We start from the raw sequence: 16,866 nt of genomic DNA, 5'->3' as shown, positions 1-16,866 counted from the left end.
CGGAAATTTTACCATTAACAAACATTCTTTCTAAACTTCAGAAGCTACTGTATTTTGAGTACATTTTATTGGTCCTAGAGTCATGGAATGTTAAGAGTGTTACGGTTTTCTTCCGTCGAAAGAGAGTCGGACCAAAATGCAGCGTGGTTAATACGATACATGTTTAATGACGAATAAACACGACAATACAAAAACAACAAACTGAACGTGAAAACCTATACAGCCTATCTGGTGACAACTAACACAAAGACAGGAACAATCACCCACGAAACACTCAAAGAATATGGCTGCCTAAATATGGTTCCCAATCAGAGACAACGAGAATCACCTGCCTCTGATTGAGAACCGCCTCAGGCAACCATAGACTTTGCTAGAACACCCCACTAAGCCACAATCCCAAAACCTACGAAAAACCCCCGAACATAAACACAACACAAAATAAACCCATGTCACACCCTGGCCTGACCAAATAAATATAGAAAACACAAAATACTAAGACCAGGGCGTGACAAAGAGGACATTGAGGAGAGTTACTGCTATCAATGCATGAATAAAAAAAGTATGAGGTTTTCATTAGAACACATGTGAAAACACCCTGAATGTAAAGTGTTACCCAAGTGGGTGTATGGATTGTGTTTAGTTTATTGAGATACACATTTATACATCAGGACTAAACTTCCTGGGCTCATAGGCTAACACACTGTTATATATAATGAAAGCCAAGGTATGAGACCAACTGGTCTGTCTTGGTCACAGGGGTGGGCAACAATACAGCCCGTGGGCTTGATCTCATTCCAACTGTCCCGCGGGAGGTTTGAGTAAAAAAACACTTCAGGCAACTCTTCAACGTCTAAAACTTAATAGAATGTATGTAGAAATTTTAGTGGACCTATATGTTTTCAAATAAGTGCCAATGCAAATTGCTTTTGACAAGAAAACAACATTAAAAAAATCTGTGCGGGCCTCCTCTGAATTTAAATCTTGATGATTCCCAAAATGATTCAAATCAAATTGTATTGGTCACATACACATATTTAGCAGATGTCATTGCGGATGTAGTGAAATGCTTGTCACAGTGTGCCCACCCTATACAGTATGGTTGGGGAAAGGGGGCGATTTGTGATGTTTGAATGGGCAGAGATCTGCCATGATAAATTGTGCTTTTCATTACCAGCCTATTTACTGCTGTGGTTATTAAAGATTCTCTCTGAGATTGCTTTGCTTTGTGATCCAAATCAGCCAATGTATGCAATGCAATATTTTAGCCTAAAATCACATCTCAGAATAGTCCTAGATTGGTGCCTTTCATGTGAAATGTAATCTGCTTGATAATGAATGACTGATGTTCTGAAGACTGCAATATTGTTTGAAGATGTTTTAGAGAATGGTAATGGGTGCTTATTGAAAGTGATTTGAATGTTAATTTAGGACCTTGAGATTTAGCAAACAGACATGTAAATCCCAGCACTTCCTGTTGAATTGGACAAAAACAGATTGGTTGTTCTGTACCGTTTTTTTCTCCTAGAGTTCCTCTGAAATTGTGGTATTACTGAAAGGTATACTCTATGACCCTGATATAGCGCTTGAACTACAGGGTGGAGTTTGGATCAAAACTATGTTATTTTCCTGAGAATAGTCCAACTAGCAATATCCTTTGACCACAGTTCTTCCTGCTGGGAGTGAGGGAGCGCGATGGGTAGTGAGAGGGAAGAAGAAGTGATGATGGAGGGAAATGGACACGCAGAGCATTCATTCGAAGGGTATGAATAGAGCTTCATAGTAGAGATGCTTGAAATGGAACCCTGTGACCGACAATATGGACGTGTTTGACGCTAGCTGCTGAGAAACATTGGCAGGTTCCCAACTGCCGTGCAGGGAACAGTCTTGTTCCCACAGCATGCTGTGAGACTTCCTCTACAGACCATGAGGATTGTCTTTTCAGGGAGACATTTCACTGGTGCTAATGAATTATTTATATACAGTGCCTTTGGAAAGTATTCAGACCCCCTGACTTTTTCCATATTTTGTTACGTTACAGCCTTATTCTAAAATGTATTAAATATTTGTTTTTTCTCATCAATCTACACACAATATCCCATAATGACAAAGCAAAAACAGAACTACCTTATTTACATAAGTATTCAGACCCTTTGTTATGATACTCGAAATTGAGCTCAGGTGCATCCTGTTTCTATTTATTATCCTTTATGGTTCTACAACTTGATTGAAGTCCACCTGTGGTAAATTCAATAGATTGGACATGATTTGGAAAGGCACACACCTGCCTATATAAGGTCCCATAGTTGACAGTGCATGTCAGAGCAAAAACCAAGCCACGAGGTCGAAGGAATTGTCTGTAGAGCTCCGAGACAGGATTGTGTCAAGGCACAGATTTGGGGAAGGGCACCAACATATTTCTGCAGCATTGAATGTCCCTAAGAACACAGTGGCCTCCATTATTCTTAACATGGAAGAAGTTTGGAACCACCAAGACTTCATCAAACTGGCCGTCCTGACAAACTGAGCAATCGGGGAAGAAAGGCTTTGGTCAGGGAGGTGACCAAGAACCTGATGGTCACTCTGACAGAGCTCCAGAGTTTCTCTGTGGAGAAGGGAGAATCTTCCAGAAGGACAACCAATTCTGCAGCCCTCCAACAGTCAGGCCTTTATGGTAGAGTGGCCAGATGGAAGCCACTCCTCAGTAAAAGGCTCATGACCGCCCGCTTGGAGTTTGCCAAAAGGCACCTGAAGACTCTGAGACCATGAGAAACAAGGTTCTCTGATCTGATGAAACCAAGATTGAACTCTTTGGCCTGAATGCCAAGCTGGAGGAAATCTGGCACCGTCTGGAGGAAATCTGGCACCATCCCTACGGTGAAGCATGGTGGTGGCAACATCATGCTGTGGGGTTGTGTTTCAGTGGCAGGGACTGGGAGACTAGTCAGGAAAGATGAATGGAGCAAAGTACAGAGAGATCCTTGATGACAACCTGCTCCAGAGTGCTCAGGACCCCAGACTGGGGTGAAGGTTCACCTTCCGACAGGACAACGACCCTAAGCACACAGCAAAGACAACACAGGAGTGGCTTCGGGACAAGTCTCTGAATGTCTTTGAGTGGCCCAGTCAGACGCCGGACTTGAACCCGATCAAACATCTCTCGAGAGACCTGAAAATAGCTGTGCAGCAACGCTTCCCATCCAACCTGACAGAGCCTGACAGGATCTGCGGAGAGGAATGGGGGGAAAAACTCCCCAAATACAGATGTGCCACGCTTGTAGCGTCATACACAAGAAGTCTCAAGGCTGTAATCGCTGCCAAAGGTACTTCAACAAAGCAAAGGGTCTGAATACTTCTGTGAATGTGATATTTGTTATTAATTTGCAAAACAACTTTTTTTTGCTTTGTCATTATGGGGTATTGTGTGTAGATTGAGGGGGGGGGGGAACGATTTAATACATTTTAGAAGGCTGTAATGTGGAACAATGTGGAAAAAGTCAAGGGGTCTGAATACTTTCCAAATGCACTGTGTACTCTAAATTACTGACAGAGGCTGCTGTTGCCACCTTGACTCCATCTTGGCACTCCCCCACCAGTGTAACTTTTTTTCGGAAGCTATAGAAATTAATTCATTAATGTCTATATTTTGTTTTTGCCATGTTTATTATATTTCACCTTAATGCATACTTTTAAGTTGTATTATGTGAGCTAAACATACAAATAAAGTTCTGTCACCACTACAACAACAAAATACTTAAATACGTAATTTTGTCCTTGAAACATTTAATTGAAATACTGTAGAATTCCATTCATTCCCATGGAGGTTTGCTTAATCTGGGGAGTGCCAATATGGCTGATCGGTAGCTTCAAAGCCTCTCATCAATACATTGCATCTGCAATCCAGGGTTTATATACGTCATTTGGCACTAATGTGTAGTGCTCTTGTGTGCTCTTCTACTGTACACTGAGGAAAAACTGACAGGAAAACTCACATTGACATGACATGAGTTAGCTAGCCTAGCATTCATATCCTAATTTAAAGTCAGACCAAAAGCCAATTACTCTTTTGAGAGAAGGAAATCACTCACCCTACCCAAATGACACTGCATTTAGCTAACAGGCAATGTGTGACTTTTTAATTTAGGATATGAATGCTAGGCTAGCTAAATACAGTGTCATTTGGGTAGGGGGTGAGTCATTTCATTCTCTGAGTGGTTGGTTTTAGTTTTAGGAGGTATTTTACTTCCCAGCTCGTGACCAAGAGCTTCAGGTCATGCAGTCGTTCATGCCTGAAGCTCATTCAGAAGTTTTTTTTGTCTCTGAATTATAGAATTTTGCATCGTTTTAACCAAATGTGAGTGTGAACTCTGGGGCCCATACATTAATGAGCTGCCACCTAGACTAATTTTAGAAGGAGAAGGAGGGCAGTTACGAGGAATATGGAGGGAGAGACGACATGTTTCTTCATCCGAAGCTAAAACGCTCTAATTAAAAAGGGAAGGGGGGAGTCGTAGTGATTATGCTGCACTGCAGTGGTAACACTTTTCTTGAGTTACTTCTACGAAGGAGTCTTTAGTTGGATAGTGTTCACATAATATTTCCCCTGTTCCCACAATTGGGTAGTGGCCCTCATGCAGCGATGGGTAGTCCTAGCTGGGTGTTATGACTGCTGCAGGGAGGCAGCTGCACTCTTAGGTTCTTCGGCTGTCCCAAAAGGAGAACCCTTTTTGGTTCCCGGTTGAACCCTCTGTAGAAATGGTTCTACCTGGAACCGAAACGGGTTCCACCTACAACCAAAAGGGTTCTCCTATGGGGATGATAGCCAAATAACCCTTTAAGGTTCTGGATAGCTAAACTCTTAGAAAAGAACGCTGAATTGATCGTAATCGTGTACACTAACAAACGTCAAAGCTCGATCTTTAACTAATATATATTTATTTACTTCATAACGATTTGTAGGAATGTGCTTTGGCTGCCGGAATGTGCAAGTGAAATTTTTGTCCTGGGGGAAAAAAATATACAATTATGTCTTGAAGACCACGTTAATTTGCTTTGAGTTTAGGGGAGTAGTACATGTGTATTTGTGGGGCACAACAAAAAATAAACCAATCCAATCATCACAAAGTTCTTCTCCCTAAATCCCCTTCCCCTCCTTGTCTCATTCACTAAATTGCATTCTGACCGCTCCCTCCACACATGCTTGCTAAGTGTGCGCACAACCTCCCGTTTGGCCGACAGCAATGCCTATTAAAAACGTATCTAACTGATGGGATACACAAGCTACATTCCTTGCCAAATGACGACAGTTTTATCACAAATTCAAAATGGACTGGTTGATTGAAGTAGGAAAATATGTGTTCCAGCAACGAGCTGAAGTTTTGGAATAATTGTGTCCCATATATTTTCCGCTTAGGCTACTTTGCAAACTGCTAGTGCCATTTCTAATTGGTTAGCCTATGCCCCCTAAACAGAGACAAGTTCCACACTGAAAATAGGCAAAAGCATTAGTTTGATAAAGACAAAGAGCGTATTTTCGGCAGAATCACGACGCCCGAGGCCTGCAGCGTGACGCCCTTAATTGCGTCAATAACTTCCTGCAGTCCCCTCCCCCACCCTCCTGTAATAGACTATGCCTATTGGTCTTTCTCACTCTGAGCTTCAAGAAAGAGGAGGGGGAATGGGGGGGACTGCACAGATTTAAATGCAAATGTGCTTGGCTTCAGCAGCACTGATGGTGATGAATTTGATCACTGCAGTAATAAGGCAACATGATCGCTGAATCGTTCCTATTTGCAGTGAGACAGGCTGCGTTCTCTCCACTGGAGAGGCTCAAGATGTTTAGGATTGTCAGTCCCACTGGCCCAATGTCAGACCACCCTTCCTAGACAATTAGATTATCACGATTGTGTATTTCATTACAGGAGCATCGAGTTCAGGCAATGAAATATGAATCTGTGGTGGGATTTATATTCATAGTGACTGATCGGTGAGAAATGTTTTCTATTTCACTGATCTGCATGCAACAACCCAACCACTCCTGTGAAAATCGATCCCTTTCCTGTTCCCCTGGTATAAACTCCCAGCCCGTCAGACAAGGTATTGTATTGTAGGGAAACAAAAGGAGCATTAGAGTGGGTCACATAACCTGCTGTGGCCTACTTAGTGCTCCCTCTGGCTGGGAACTAAACTGTTGTCCCCTGTGGCTGATTCGTCACACCTTGATGAGCACTCTTTTGTGGCCCCATGAAGGCCTTTAGTATGCACCAACCGAGAGCAGACCTGATCTGACCAGCCCAGAGCTAACACTACCGTGAGTCATACAAGGGAGCTGTGCTTTCCAAACACATGAGGTGAACCTCATATAGAATCATGTGTTCATATCAGTAACTAAAGATTTCTGGCCAGCTATAACATGACTTTGGACAAGTGACCAAAAATGTCATGGGATGAATGTTCATTCTGGAGGTGCCAATGGCAGTGGTTGTCTTGTTGCCTGTGATCTCTGTTTGGGTAACATGTAGTTGAGGAATGGGGATTGACAGACAGAGAGCCCCATTCTCATTTGTCAGGATGAGAGAAACAGTCAAGCTCTAACTCCAGACACCTAAACCTTACTGGAATGTTACTGGAGAAAACAGAGATCCTGGCAGTTAATGTGGAACGTTCCGCATGGTTCTCTCTTCTGTCTACTGTATATCTATCCCTTCTGTCTCTCACCCTCTCTGTATTAGTGATGGGGGGAAAACATAGTTACAATATAACGTCAAAAATAATATTGTGATATGTATCGTTTTGACAATTCCGCAATATTATTGTTGCGCTAGTTGGCTGTACCTGCACCAAAACACCTTCATAGCCTTTTCTCCGTATTCTTTTTAAATAGTGAGACCAGTTTGTTTTCAGCACTTTTATTTCTATGACTGATCAAAACTCGTTTTCTCATGTCTCTCTCTGTCCCACTGCAGCAGACATATGGTAAGGAATATGTTTGGAACATGGAATCTCAATAAAATCACAGTATGGAATTGCAATACATATTGTATCGTGATATGGCAATTCCCAGCCCCTAGTGTGTATGCGGGTGTACCCTACCCTCTGTGTGTGCCCTACCTATCACTTCTCCCCTAGAATAAAAAAATTGGCCTCTTATACATATTCTCAATATCCATTAGGCACACTGTTCTGGCGCTGTGTACCAGCATGTTAGCGTTGCCTTTAAATAGTTTAACTTGGGTCAAATGTTTCTTGTAGCCTTCTACAAGCTTCCCACAATAAGTTGGGTGAATTTTGGCCCATTCCACCGGACCGAGCTGGTGTGAGTCAGGTTTGTAGGCCTCCTTGCTCGCACCTGCTTTTTCAGTTCTGGCCACATATTTTCTATAGGATTGAGGTCAGGGCTTTGTGATGGCAAGTCCAATACCTTGACTTTGTTGTCCTTAAGCCATTTTGCCACAACTTTGGAAGTATGCTTGTGGTCATTGTTCATTTGGAAGACCCATTTGCGACCAAGCTTTAACTTTCTGACTGATGTCTTGAGATGTTGCTTCAATGTATCCACATAATTTTCCTGCCTCATTTTCCTGCCTCCCTTGCCTTGATGACCACTTTGCACACACTGGTATTCTCTCAACCAGCTTCACCTGGTATGCTTTTCCAACAGTTCTGAAGGAGTACCCACATGCTGGGTTACGTGTTGGCTGCTTTTATTCCACTCTGCGGTCCAACTCTTATTTTTTAAATTATTATTACGTTTTTATTGGGCCATAAGGTTTCTTCAAGGCCCACCTAGGTCTCGTTCAGACAAGACTAAATTTACACAGCTCTTAAGACACCAAGATCACAGTAAATGCAAATTGTGTGGATGTTAATATAGCAAAAGCTCATTTGCGCTCAAGCCATAATGCATTATACATCAGCGGCATGTTGTTTCATGAATGTACTACTAATCACAGTGAAGGGGAAGAGACTCACTGCTGTTGCCTGGCACTAATCCTGTGAACCGCCACAGACAATCCTGTCTAGCTTTAGCTTCTGCTCCATAACATTGACTTAGATCACTGGGCTAGGATTAAGATGGATGCTTGTTTCTATATGCTGTGTGGTAAACTCTATTTGTACCCCTATATCTCAGTTGATATAATTTATCCTCTAGCATCGTTAGGGTTGCAAAGGGAGGGTATATTACTTGAAACTTCAAGTCTACTGGTAAACTACCAGAATTTTGGTATCTTTTTCAAGGATTTTATGTAATCCATCACAAGACATCTCGTGTCCCTGATTCAGAGGGGCTGTGTTAAATGCGTAAGACACATTTCGGTTGAATACTTTCAGTCGTGCAACTCACTAGGTATCCCCTTTCCCTTTTGGATACTTCAGATTATCACAGGTGTCTAATCTCTGGTCCTATCACATGTAAAATAATTAAATAAGGTCATTTTAAAGTGCAAAAATAGAATGACAACAGTGTAGAACATGAATCGTCAACTTAGTGAAAACCATTGGTGTTTAATATAAGGGTTCAGCGTTCATTAAAAAATATATATTTTACAGTGTCTGTGTTTGTATTTTTGGCATCAAACTGGTGGCAGTTGTGAAGAAAAGTCGATAGTTGGACGATTGCAGAGTTAATTGAAATTAACAGGATGATAAGTTATCGTCATCTTTGCAACCCTAAACATCGTACTTCACACTTCCTTCCCACAGGAGTTAATGGAGTGATGGTTGAAATGGACATGGTTGTCCCATAATAGTGTACACTGAGTGGTCAGTTTATTAAGTACACCCATCAAGTACTGGGTCGGACCTCCCTTTGCCTCCAGAACATCCTGAATTCTTTGGGGTCTGGATTCTAGAAGCTGTGCGTTCCGAGATGCCGTTCTTCACACCACTGTTGTACTGTGCCGTTATTTGTCTGTTTGTGGCCTGCCTGTTAGCTTGCATGATTCTTGTCATTCTCCTTTGACCTCTCTCATAAGGACTGCCGCTGACTCGATGTCTTTTGTTTCTAATATACTGTATCTGGGGTGTCTTTTGTTTCTAACATACTGTATCTGGCGCGCCTGGCACCGACAATCATAGCATGCTCAAAGTCGCTTATCACCCATTTTGCCCATTCTAATGTTCAATTGCACAGTAACTGGATGCCTGTCTGCCTGCTCTATATAGCAAGCCACGGCCACGTGACTCACTGTCTAGGAGCAATCCATTTTTGTGCTGGCCAATGAGTGTATAACATTCATGTAATATTGGTGTTTCTCGACCCATTTTAGGGTGCATTTAACACACAGATTGGTGTAGGGATTATGTCCTTGGGATATGACCCCCCCCCCTTTGAAAGAGGAGGTCCGAGGTAGACTCATCCATTCACAATGATGTGTGTGTGTGTGTTGAAGGTCTGTTAATTCCACTTTACTCTGTAACCCGTCTCTCCACTCCGTCTCTGAAGTTGTATCCCCCTTTTTTTTCTGCCTGAGACATTTATTATAATCAGTCATTTGTTAAAAATGTGTAAATCAGATGTTGGAAAATGCTAGATGAGATCATTAGTCTATCCAGTGGTTTGATGTGTTTACGATTGCTAAACATTTTCGTCTTTAGTTCTCATGTCTATTACTAGAAAAATCTGACCTAATGTAGCAAAACGGATCCTTCCATTTCTAATATTAGCCTGTTTGTAGATATCAGCTTGTATAACACTTCCGTTTCCCATTCTATCAAATGTCTTCAGTATGGGTACTCATGCCATATACATAAATGTTCATTGAAATTCCCAGACTGAGAATCAAGAGCAGGACAGACCACCAAGGCTACACCACACGTTAGTGACCTGTATTTAGCATGACTGGCGCTAACCATAGCTAGGCTAACTGGTCCTGAAGACACACACTCACACCACCGTCCGCCCACAATCATTCACTGAAATGGAAAGCAAGGGCATTTTAAGCAGCTCCAGCAGGCCTTGTTGTCAGATTAATGGTAACAAGGGCTTGCTTCAGCAGTGACTTAATGAGTGGAAACATGATGAAGGGGCTCTTTTGAGAGGGAGCTGGTCCTGATCTGGCAGCTACAATATGGAGACCAGCAGCCTTAGTTCTCACTGACCCGCCATGCTGATGTTAGAGCAGGGCCCGTATTAAAATGTCTAGGATCAGTCTTGCCTTATACAGTGGCTTGCGAAAGTATTCACCCCCCTGGCATTTTTCCTTTTTTTGTTGCCTTACGAACTGGAATTAAAATAGATTTTGGGGGCGTTTGTATAATTTGATTTACACAACATGCCTACCACTTTGAAGATGCAAAATATGTTTTATTGTGAAACAAACAAGAAATAAGACAAAAACAGAACTTGAGCGTGCATAACTATTCACCCCCCAAAGTCAATACTTTGTAGAGCCACCTTTAGCAGCAATTACAGCTGCAAGTCTCTTGGGGTATGTCTCTATTAGCTTGGCACATCTTGCCACTGGGATTTTTGCCCATTTTTCAAGGCAAAACGGCTCCAGCTCCTTCAAGTTGGATGGGTTCCGCTGGTGTACAGCAATCTTTAAGTCATACCACAGATTCTCAATTGGATTGAGTTCTGGGCTTTGACTAGGCCATTCCAAGGTTCCCCTTAAACCACTCTAGTGTTGCTTTAGTAGTATGTTTAGGGTCATTGTTTTGCTGGAAGGTGAACCGCCGCCCCAGTCTCAAATCTCTGGAAGACTGAAACAGGTTTTCCTCAAGAATTTCCCTGTATTTAGCACCATCCATCATTCCTTCAACTATGACCAGTTCCCCAGTCCCTGTCAATGGAAAAACATCCCCACAGCATGATGCTGCCACCACCATGCTTCTCGGGGTGATGAGAGGTGTTGGGTTTGTGCCAGACATAGTGTTTTCCTTGATTGCCAAAAAGCTAAATTTTAGTCTTATCTGTCCAGAGTACCTTCTTCCATATGTTTGGGGAGTCTCCCACATGCCTTTTAGCGAACACCAAACGTGTTTGCTTATTTATATTCTTTAAGTAATGGCTTTTTTCTGGCCACTCTTCCGTAAAGCCCAGCTCTGTGGAGTGTACGGCTTAGTGGTCCTATGGACAGATACTCCGATCTCCGCTGTGGAGTTTTGCAGCTCCTTCAGGGTTATCTTTGGTCTCTTTGTTGCCTCTGATTAATGACCTCCTTGCCTGGTCTGTGAGTTTTGGTTTGTTGTGGCGCCATATTCTTTCAATTTAAAAAAAAAGTTTCAGATATTTTTTATTACTCTGTACTTCTCCACAACTTTGTCCCTGACCTGTCTGGAGAGCTCCTTGGTCTTCATGGTGCCGCTTGCTTGGTGGTGCCCCTTGCTTAGAGGTGTTGCAGACTCTGGGGCCTTTCAGAACAGGTGTGTGTATATACAGTCGAAGTCGGCTGTTTACATACACCTTAGCCAAATACTTTTAAACTGTTTTTCACAATTTCTGACATTTAATCCTAGTAAAAATTCCCTGTCTTAGGTCAGTTAGGATCACCACTTTATTTTAAGAAGTTGAAATGTCAGAATAATAGTAGAGAGAAGTATTTATTTCAGCTTTTATTTCTTTCATCACATTCCCAGTGGGTCAGAGGTTTACATACACTGAGTTAGTATTGGTAGCATTGACTTTCAATTGTATAACTTGGGTCAAACGTTTCAGGTAACCTTCCACCAGCTTCCCACATAAATTGGGTGAATTTAGGCCCATTCCTCCTGACAGAGCTGGAGTAAACGAGTCAGGTTTGTAGGCCTCCTTGCTCGCAACCGCTTTTTCAGTTCTGCCCACAAATTGTCTATAGGGTTGAGGTCAGGGCTTTGCGACGGCCATTCCAATACCTTGACTTTGTTGTCCTTAAGCCATTTTGCAACAACTTCAGAATTATGCTTGTGGTCATTGTCCATTTTTAAGAGCCATTTGCACCCAAGCTTTAACTTCCTGACTGATGTCTTGAGATGTTGCTTCAATATATCCACATTATTTTCCTCCCTCATGATGCCATCTGTTTTGTGAAGTGCACCAGTCCCCCCTGCAGCAAAGCACCCCCACAACATGATGCTGCCACCCCCGTGCTTCACGTTTGGGATGGTGTTCTTCAGCTTGCAAGCATTTTGCCTCCAAACATAACGATAGTCATTATGGCCGAACAGTTCTATTTTTGTTTCATCAGACCAGAGTACATTTCTCCAAAAAGTACGATCTTTTCTACATGTGCAGTTGCAAACCGTAGTCTGGCTTTTTTTATGGCGGTTTTGGAGCAGTGGTTTCTTCCTTGCTGAGCGGCCTTTCAGGTTATGTCGATATAGGACTTGTTTTACTGTGGATATAGATACTTTTGTACCTTTTTCTCCAGCATCTTCATAAGGTCCTTTGCTGTTGCTCTGGGATTGATTTTCTTTTCGCACCAACGTACATTCATATATAGGCGGCACCGTCTACTTAGTGAATGTAAACTTCTGACCCACTGGATTTGTGATACAGTGAATTATAAGTGAAATCTGTCTGTAAACAATTGTTGGAAAAATGACTTCTGTCATGCACAAAGTTGTTGTCCTAACCGACTTGCCAAAACTATAGTTTGTTAACAAGAAATTTGTGGAGTGGTTGAAAAACGATTTTTAATGACTCCAACTTATGTGTATGTAAACTTTTGACTTCAACTGTGTACTGAGATCATGTGACACTTAGATTGATTGGACTATATTTATCTAATTATGTGACTTCTGAAGGTAATTGGTAGCATCAGATCTTATTTAGGGCCTTCATAGCAAAGGGGATAGATATGCATGCACCACTTTTCAGTTTTAAATTTTTTAGAATTGTTTGAAAAAGTTGTTCATTTCACTTCACCAATTTGGAATATTTTGTGTATGTCCATTACATGGAATCCAAATAAATATCCATTTAAAATTACAGGTTGTAATGCAACAAAATAGGAAAAGCACCAAGGTGGATGAATACTTTTACAAGGCACTGTAGATCATAATGAATGGGGGTCCTTCTCAGGGACACTTTATGAATACGGACCCAGGGCCATGTCTATAGGGCTCATAGCCTGCTACACCCAGCTGCTTACTCAGACAGAGAATAGAGTGAGCATGCCATGTCATGTTCACCTTCTGGAGTTTCCACTTTTCCATTCTCGCACCTCCTCTCCGCTTGGTGAGAAAAATTTGTGTAATTGGTCATTCAAGAGTTGAGTTACAGAGAAGCCCCACAGCGTCTCGTGTTTCCTGTTGCATGTAGTTCAAATGAGATGGGTGGATTGCATGAGAGCAAAGCAGTGCTCGAATAGGGGAGAGTGGGGTACGTTGTACCAAAGGGTGAGTTGACCCACCCCTTGTTTCTAGGAAACCATACACAAAATGAATGATGTGACCAAAATATTTATTCCACGGAGTCTGTGAATGGAAAAAAACAACACGGGAAAAGTGGTAAGCAAGTAAAGTCTCAAACATTTTACAAAGTTAAATGAATGTATTGTTAGGTTTCGTGATGCTTGTGTCTAATCCAAAGTAGATTCTTTTAAGACTGTTTTTATAGATCAGTTGGGTTCTCTAAATGCTACAGTATGAGGTCCTAAAGCTAGCATGCTAGTGTGTCCTTGTAGCTGTGTGGGCTAATATAGTCAGTGGTTGCTTTGTTTGTGCCATTTGGCCAGGGGCAAGTTGAGCCATTGATGATTACATTTAGTCAGTTTTATGCATAGTATTTTTGCTATTTGTCATGCATGTGAACTCCAAAATAGTGTATTTTTGTTGTTACAAAGCAGACATCATCATGCCCCGTGTATCCAAACGTAAAACAATTCGGGGTCTACTAGATCCCCTTGAGGTTTGACAAAATAGACTGACACTGAAGAGGTACATTGACAAAAAGGAAAACGAACAAAGAGAGTCCGTGACAGAGTAGCAGAGGGCACACAAGGTCGTGTCTGATGACATAGATTCTGAGCTTGAGAAACATACCAGGAATATTTTCAGACCAGTTTCATGAGTTTAGTAGCCTCAAATGCGGAGAACTTGCCTACTAATTTGATTGGCTCAACATACCCTGTTCCTATGCTCAATTTACCCTCATACCCAAAACTGTCATGTTTACCTGAATTCTGATTATTTCCAGGGATACACATCATCCTGAAATATATGTAGATATCAATTGTAATAAATCATACTATATTTCCCTTGATGCTGAATGTGGCTCAACATACCCCGCTCTCCCCTACAGAAACAGTCTAGATGCCTTTCTCTATGGTAGTTAGTAGATTCTGGTGAACTGTGAGTCGTGGTGCAGTGCGAGAGCTGTGTCTGGTTTATCAGCCAGACTACACTGTGAGGATGGACGAGTCACTTGGACATAGACTATGATTTGGCCGTGACATTTTCTGATGACCTGTCGTTGGCCAAGCAGGATGAGTGGGATTTGATTGGCCATCCCAGACAGAGCCACAGGGAATCTACCTATAAGGATGTAGCAAGAGCCATGGATTACTAACCCACCACCATGAATCCTGTTACCAATCTTTCTACTGTGAAAATGAGCTTTCTCATCCTATTACCTCACTACATTTTCATAAGTGAACTGTTAGTATTGGATCTGCAATGTGCTGTCCCTTTCTACGTCGTTCAGATGAAGATGCATTTTTAGTGTGTTATATTTCTCTATGTATTGTGGGTGAATGGGGCCTTTGGAGAGTGAGTACACCATTCTGTAATTCTCCAAACCATCACCATGACACTCCATAGACCAGCAGCTCAGAAATGCTTCAAATCAGACTGTGGCCATGGCAACCTCTCCCTCAGGGTTAGCTTGGCTGTGCAGAAAATATTGAATGAAGGGATTGTGAAAGACTTCAGTCGACACTGTCTGCAGATATGGCCCTCTAATTTAATCTTTCATGGCGACTGCTTGCTTGTGGTTTGACTCGTTAGAGAATCCGAAAGGAGCCTTTTTGATTGGTTGACACAGGCAACATCACTGTGGGGAGGCCAGGGGGCAACTCCCAATCAGCTGATGTTTTTCCCCCCCTATTTTCTTCTGTCCTCATGATTGTACGGGTTCAGTGGAGAGCTCTTCAAACCAGGAAAACACTTTCATTCTGTGTCTAGACTGTGTGTGAATGAATGAATCACAGACAGTCCTAGTACTGTCTGCTACTGCTCATGTGTGATTACTCTCTAGAGAGAATATGCCACCTTGGCAGTGAATTTGTCAGGATGCTCACTCCTGTCATTCATCATTACCTCAACCTCATTACCTCTATGGCACCCTGGTAATTCTCTCCAGCTTCACTCTGAACGGCCTTGGAGTTTCCTGTCCCATTTTCACCTTCCTCTGTCAACCTAGTAGTCCTGTGTAATCACCAGGCATGTGAAGGTGGGCACATGCATTTGAACCCTGTATGAGCTCGTTGGCAAGGCACCACATGGAATTGCAGATGGCCTGTCTATCTGTGGGTCGCCATGGTTACACCAAGGGGCAGAGGGAGGAGGACTGGGGGAGGAAGGGGGTGTGTGTCGACCTCTGTTGGTTGCCGTGCTGCAGAGTTCTGAGTTCTCTCTCCCACTGATCTGCGTTGCCATTTTTCTCCAGAGAGGGGGGGTCTAGATGTGATGCGATGCAGGTTTTTAATGGGAGTGCAGTGGGGGTGGGGGGTGGTGCTAGCAAGTATATACGAGGCACACCAATTAGGTGCAACATATTCAGGTTACACACCATGTTCCTTGTGTATGCGGCTCTCATATTAAAATGCCACGGTGGAAAATATGGTCGACAAAACTGAAATATGGCATCTTCTGTTTAGCGGAGGGTAGGGGGCATCATGAAAATATAAATGTTGGGCAATGTAGGGGCACCTTATTTTTGATTGATTTTACCTTTATTTAACTATGCAAGTCAGTTAAGAACAAATTCTTATTTATATACACAAAAGTATGTGTGTATTCAGCTATTTCAGCCGCACCCGTTGCTGACAGGTGTATAAAATCAAGCACACAGCCATACAATCTCCATAGACAAACATTGTCAGTAGAATGGCCTTACTGAAGAGCTCAGTGACTTTCAACGTGGCACCGTCACAGGATGTCACCTTTCCAACAAGTCAGTTCGGCAAATTTCTGCCCTGCTAGAGCTGCCTCTGCCTCTGGAAGCAACACCAGCACAATAACTGTTCACCAAGAGCTTCATGAAATGGGTCTCCATGGACAAGCAGCCTCGCACAAGCATAAGATCACCATATTAAATGCCAAGCGTCAGCTGGAGTGGTGTAAAGCTCACCACCATTGGACTCTGGCGCAGTGGAAACACGTTCTCTGGAGTGATGAATCACGCTTTACCATCTGGCATTGTGACAGACGAATCTGGGTTTGGAGGATGCCAGGAGCACGATACCAGCCCAAATGCATCGTGCCAACGGTAAAGTTTGGTGGAGGAGCAATAAGGGTCTGGGGCTGTTTTTCAGGGCTAGGCCTTTTAGTTCCAGTGAAGGGAAATCTTAATGCTACAGCATACAATGACATTCTAGATGATTCTGTGCTTTCAACTTTGTGGCAACAGTTTGGGGAAGGCCCTTTCCTGTTTCAGCATGATAATGCCCCCATGCACAAAGTGAGGTCCATACAGAAATGGTTTGTCAATATCTGGGTGGAAGAACTTAACTGGCCTGCACAGAGCCCTGACCTCAACCCCATAGAACACCTTTGGGATGAATTGGAAGGCCGACTGCGAGCCAGGCCTAATTGCCCAACATCAGTGCCCAACCTCACTAATGTGGCTGAATGGAAGCAAGTCCTTGCAGCAATGTTCCAGAATCTAGTGGAAAACCTTCCCAGAAGAGTGGAGGCTGTTATTGCAGCAAAGGGAGGACCAACTCC

The 16,866-nt window shown here is 42.7% G+C and overlaps 1 protein-coding gene across 5 annotated transcripts in view; it reads left to right on the top strand.

Annotated features, from left to right (window-relative positions):
- Window positions 1-16,866, top strand: part of LOC112236979 (FERM, ARHGEF and pleckstrin domain-containing protein 1) — an 81,811-nt gene that overhangs the window by 9,688 nt on the left and 55,257 nt on the right. The gene's annotated exons all lie outside the window — the stretch shown is intronic.

The sequence above is a fragment of the Oncorhynchus tshawytscha genome, linkage group LG03 (assembly GCF_018296145.1).
Source record: "Oncorhynchus tshawytscha isolate Ot180627B linkage group LG03, Otsh_v2.0, whole genome shotgun sequence".
Classification (NCBI taxonomy): Eukaryota; Metazoa; Chordata; class Actinopteri; order Salmoniformes; family Salmonidae; genus Oncorhynchus; species Oncorhynchus tshawytscha.
This window is presented reverse-complemented; position numbering and strand designations above follow the sequence as displayed.